The sequence below is a fragment of the Electrona antarctica genome (assembly GCF_951216825.1).
Source record: "Electrona antarctica genome assembly, chromosome: 15".
Classification (NCBI taxonomy): domain Eukaryota; kingdom Metazoa; phylum Chordata; class Actinopteri; order Myctophiformes; family Myctophidae; genus Electrona; species Electrona antarctica.
Genome location: NC_136796.1, coordinates 23,192,908 through 23,198,907, shown reverse-complemented (window position 1 = coordinate 23,198,907; position 6,000 = coordinate 23,192,908). Strand labels below are relative to the sequence as shown.

Below are 6,000 nucleotides of genomic sequence, written 5' to 3'. Positions count from 1 at the left end.
ATCATGGTGGCGCTATAACTGCCCCATTTGTGTTTTTACCTATAACTGTCTGTGTAAAGTTAAACCTTTTTGAGTGGTGCAACCACTCCTGTATAGCTATGTGTGTCTCTGGCTGGCTGGCTGGCTGGCTGTGTCCCTGGTTGTGTCCGAGCATGCACGAAAATAGCTTTAGTACAGTACAGTAGAGTACAGTAGAGGGACCCCCTGGGGACCCCCACACGGTAACTCTGTCATTTCTCAACCGCTTCAGACGTGGGGCGGCTCGCCGGAACCGGTCCGGCCCCCTGGGCACGTTCCTGTGGGTCTGGAAGTTCTGGAACCTCTGGGGACCCCCTGGGGACCCCCACACAGAGTTGCACCACTCACCTGGGTGTGATTTTGTTTGTATGCAAACTCCCTAGAGGCCAAGGAAAAACCTTTGACCTGCATTTTTCCACATCAGCTCTTTATAGCGCCACCAAGAGGCCGACTTATGTAAAACATAAAATGCTGCAAAACATTAACACAGCGTCCGATTCCATGTCCACTTGACATTTTTCCAAAATCGCTCCTATCCTGGTGGAGACCTGTGCCCCAAAGGGCACTTTTCCTAGTTGCTGCTGCTTTGCTGCAATTATTAATATGTACTGTAGGCCTATACTAGCTTCAACTTTATACTATACAGTTTATAATACTACCTATCAACTTCCCAGATTTTATTTTTATGTTTTATTTTAATAAATGCTATGGACCAGATCGAGCTAAGTTATACCTAAACCCCAGGTTTAGCTTATAGATGCCAGATCCTTTGGCCTAATGAAATCTCCAACAATGAACTGTGCAGGGAGCTGGAGAATCACCAAGGAGATTCCACACAGCAGGTGCCTGAGATGTTCTGAGGATGGAGCAGGAGCAGGACTGGACAGTGGACACCACCTCCACCAGAAAACCCACCACAGATAACTGTGACATTTGAGCTGGAACAGATGAACCTGTCATGAGGGGAGAGAGCCGCAACGCGCTGCCAGGCACAACCCATAGGGGGCGAAGAGGAGTAAATAAGTAAGTAACTTGTCTTGAACCCCTGACAATTTTGATTTGAGCCATTCAAAGCCTCATGATTTTTATTACCGTAGAATGCATCACACACTGACTGACTGACTGACTGACTGACTGACTGACTGACTGACTGACTGACTGACTGACTCACTCACTCACTCACTCACTCACTCACTCACTCACTCTCTCACTCTCACTCTCACTCTCACTCTCTCATAGTGACTACTCACTACTGGATGAGGCTTGTAATGGAGCTAATATAATATTAATGTTACCAAATGAAATGGAGATGTTATCGTGTGTGGTTTTGAAATGAGGTTTGAAACAGAAATGTGAAGGTCAGGATTGATGTCAGTATATCAGTTGACGGCCCCCCTTTGACAGCTGGAGTCCTGAAGAAGGTTAACCACTCTGTTATCCCTATTTTGAGGGTATAGGCAAACCTTTTTCCAAGGTTTTCAAATATTTTCAAAACAGTGAAAAATAAAATCATAGATCTATAAGCTCACAGCACATTGCATTGTAACGTGTTGTGAGTGTGTATCTCACAACTATTTATTTTCAAAAAATAAATAAATACAGGGCTTAGGTGTGATGAAGGAAACTGAGGGCTTCTTCTGTCATTTTGACAGAAGGAATTCAGTTGACATGCATGGTTTTGCAAGGGAAGAGATAGATTGTGGAGTTGCACAGACTTTTAGTTCATCCTTACAGTCTATTGTTCCCCACACAATGATATGATTGAACATCCAGTCCTGCAGTGAAGAAGTGGTCCGCACACAGGCATTGCTCCAACTGTGTTTATTTGTGTTAAAACACCATTTTAAAATTAGGACACAACGTTTCGGCTGTGAACGGCCTTCATCAGGTGATAGTAATCAGTATGTGAAAACCTCCCTTATATATCATGGTCGTCACGTGACTGACGTTAACTGGGCAGGTAACTTTCAAACACCACAGAGTGACATGAAATAAGTTGAATAACCACCACAACAAGCAAGTTCACAACATTACAACAAAGTTTAGAAGCTTGTTACAGACTGTTTAAATATATTTTTTAAATATTTTTAAATATTTTAATACATTTGAGATTTAGCAATTTTTTGTTTTTAAGATTTTTTTAAAAAGCTTTTGGTACCAAAAGTGGTTTTACAGTTTGGGCAATCTGCTCCAAAAACATCCAGTCCTGTCTTGGGAATCAGGTAAGAAGGTTGTAGGAAAGGTGTGTAGAATCCAGGCGCATGCCACATTTAGGCCCTCATTTATCAATTGAGTGTCAAATCTGCCCCAAATTCGAGTGTAGGTTTCGTAGTACACCCACGTCGCCACGGCATTTATAAAGTGATCGCAAACAGCTGATCCTTCCTTAATTTCGTTCTGACGTTAATAAACGGCTGAAATCTATCTGGCACGCCCTATGAAATCAAGCCTCGCCCTCGTTTTTGCGACATGAACAACTGCAATACGACCTGGAAACCATGGTTACAGGGAAATAAAAGTTTCCCTCGCTTGCCTTGCTGCCCCCTCTCTCATACACACACACACACACACACACACACACACACACACACACACACACACACACACACACACACACACACACACACACACACACACACACAGACGCATGAATTAAAATAACAAATAGGCACACACACGCTGCTGTTTTGCATAGGTGCTCCTCCTGTCCTGTCTGTCTGTCTCTCTCTATCACTGTGGTCCGTCCGTGACACCAACTGACCATGCACCGCACGTTTGACAGTCTATTTAGATTGCCTCGCAGTCGCTAGTCGCTGCAGTGGCTGGGCTGTCAACTGTCAATATATGAATGTGCAGCCAAAACCGTAGCATCATGTGGCTGGCACTGGTGGTGGTGGTGGTGGTGGGCTGGCTGGGTACCTATCTCCGATGCGGTTCCCACTTGCGCTGGCACGGTACATTTGGCATTTGAGCGACGCGTCGGGTTTATTAAACGAGGAGGAGATTGCACATACCGTAACTCCAGAAAGACATCGGCCTGCTGTAGATTAGACTACAGTAGGCTACCCACGTTGGGACTCTCCGCAGCTGCAGCACTGCACTATAGTACTCTCCAACGTCCCGTCATGGAAATATTTCAGCACAGACAGCCCAAATCCTCGCATGTATGCGCTCATGCAAAACACTGTTTAAATGGCTTAAGCATCTAACTTGCAACATTGTTTTTAATTGCGCGATTTTAATTGCTTATAAAGTTGGAAATCTCCTACTAATTTCATATGACAAAGACACATCGTTGATGTATTCCCTTACTTTTTTTTTTTTTTTTTTAACATTTAGCCCATAAAATATGGGTTACAGTTTTATATAAACATTTTAGGAGTGAATACATATATTTAGATGCCTGTGACAGCCTCTCAGCTGGTCAAACAATGCTGCTCCGCTGTTCTACGACAGAAAAACAGGTGAGGACAAAGCGTACGACAGCTCCCGACCAGACGTGATTTTTGTCCTGGCACACGTTCAATTTCAAGTTTTGGCGGAAATGGTAAATTCCGACAATTGCGGTAATTTCGACGTGCACCCATATTTTGGCGTACGCCGAGTTGATAAATGAGGGCCATAGGCTCTGGGGCTGACAGCGCGTCGCGTGTTCGAGTCCCGGCCGTTCATGACGACCTTTGCTGCATCTCTCTCCCCGTCTCTCTCTCTCTCTCTTTTCTGTCATTCTTCACTTGTATCTATAAATTAAGGCAGAAAAGCCAAAAACAAATCTTTAAAAAAAAATTAAAAAAAATTGGAATCCACATAATAATATTATATCAATGATGCACATTGCCCTGCCTGAATAGTTCACCTAACCCTTGCGAACTGCATTGTGTGGGCCAACATTCAAGTAGGCTACAGTTTCATGGATGATGTCAAATGGCTGTCATTATGGCAAATGTGATTTCAGGCACATCAGTTCAGTAGACAGAATAGATCCTTTTAGTTTCATGTCAGTGGGGATGTAGCCTGGCATGGCATCGCCAGAATAATCAGTATTTCACTGTGGCAGATTTGTCTGGTTTCCTGGCTAGTGTGGACCATAAAGCTTATCGCTTCTTCTCAATCTCTGGCTCTCTCTGTCTCTCTCTCTCTGACATTTTAAATGGCAGCAGCTAAGGGCTGTGTTTACAAGCCGGATGAGCTACAAAATCTGATAAAGTGGTGTTCTCTCACCTGGAACCCTTGCAGAGCAAAGTGCACGTTAACAGCTCAAGCTTCTCTAATTAACACTGACACACAGCAGGACGTTTTGGCGAGATTTGTAATTATTGGATCGTGGAAGCGGGGGTGGGTTGGTGCAGAGCAGGGTCATGTTGGCAGCCGTGTATGTGATTGATTGATTGAAGAATTTATTAACAGTTTGGAGAATTACAGTACATTTCACGCACAACTCAATACAAAGACTGTTAACTGTGGACGACACCGCATAGACATAGAGCATTACACTTGTTTACAATAGGGTCCACTCTTTTCAATTCATCATAACATTTAGAGACATACAAATATACACTTCTATATAATCAAAAACAGTCAAATCTGCATAAAAGGAGGAAAACTGGGACATAAACAGTGAGGGGAAAAGGGGTGGGGGGATTCAGATTTTACGGGGGGCAGTTTCGAATTGCAGCCATCCGTAGGTGCCCTTTGAGAGCTCGCCCTCTCTCAGGGGTGAGGTGGGTTCGGGGAGTGAGGCCAAGTAGTTCTAGTAGCCTAAGCCTGACCAGTTTGTTCTTTGAAGTCTGGAGCCTGGTTTTAAGGGCCTTTGAGGTGCTGTGGTACCAAGAGGTGCATACATAGTCGAAGAAACCTTGTACTAGGGCTCCTGTTAGGGTCTTCAAGGTGTGTGTGTGTGTGTGTGTGTGTGTGTGTGTGTGTGCGTGCGTGCGTGCGTGCGTGCGTGCGTGCGTGCGTGCGTGCGTGCGTGCGTGCGTGCGTGCGTGCGTGCGTGCGTGCAGTGAGAGAGGGAGATTAATGTTTTGTGTCTGCATGTGCTTATGTATGTGTGTGCATTCATTTTGTCCACACACCAGCAATGTGTATGTGTGCACGTGTGTTTGTGTGCAGCCTGGTAGCCTACTCCTTTTGAGCAGCACGTCTAGTGTCTGTGTGTATTAATAATGAATCCACAGTTCATTTGTATGTAAATGTGTCCAGACAGCATGCGGCTCCTGTCCTGTTGGCCTTCATGAATAAAGCATTAAGGAGGACTGCAGAGCAAAAGATGGCTGCAGTAGGTGACTCACTAAATAAAGGTGAAGAAGAGCTTGACAGGTGACTTAAATACAAAAGAAGACGAGTGAGAGAGCTAAGACACCCTTCAAACGGATGTCAGCTTCTATAGTTTTAAATAGACAAAGGCTATTTAGGGGAAAACATTGGGGACCCTGGTCAATGAATGCCTTAGGTAAGTGAATTAAATGCCTTGCATGTTTGTGGGAACCCAATCTGGGAACCCATCGGCAAAAAAAAGAAAAAACAGCACCCCCTGCTGCACAGAATCTGTTCTTGAGAGATTAGTGGGAACCAAACCTGTGAGCTTCCAATTACAGGACAGTCTCCAACCTTGCTCCCTCCTTACTGGCCTACCGGCATGCGCACTTAAGCCTCTCCAATTGATCCAAAATGCTGCAGCTCGCCTGGTTTTTAACCAGCCAAATTCTCACATGTCACTCCCCTTCTTGTACTCTCAGAGTACAAAACTCTGATACTGGCATATTCAAAGCAACCAAAGGTATGGCACCGCCATATCTTGCAAGTATGATCGCACGCTACAAACCCTCTCGAGCGCTCAGATCAGCCGACACAGGGAAGCTGGAAGTACCTTCGCTAAAAATGCCGGGACAACGCTCCGCACGTCCCAAACTCTTCTCCCTTCTGGCTCCAAAACTATGGAATGCACTGCAGCATTTCCCATTACAATCAGAACTGCAGATT

General features: G+C 44.8%; 1 protein-coding gene across 1 annotated transcript in view; it reads left to right on the top strand.

Annotated features, from left to right (window-relative positions):
• Positions 1 to 927: 927 nt before the first annotated feature.
• Positions 928 to 6,000, top strand: part of LOC306938381 (zinc fingers and homeoboxes protein 2-like) — a 143,566-nt gene continuing 138,493 nt past the window's right edge. The window contains exon 1 of the mRNA XM_079522544.1: positions 928 to 1,041. The gene's annotated coding sequence lies outside the window, so the exon portion shown is untranslated. The remainder of the gene's footprint in view (positions 1,042 to 6,000) is intronic.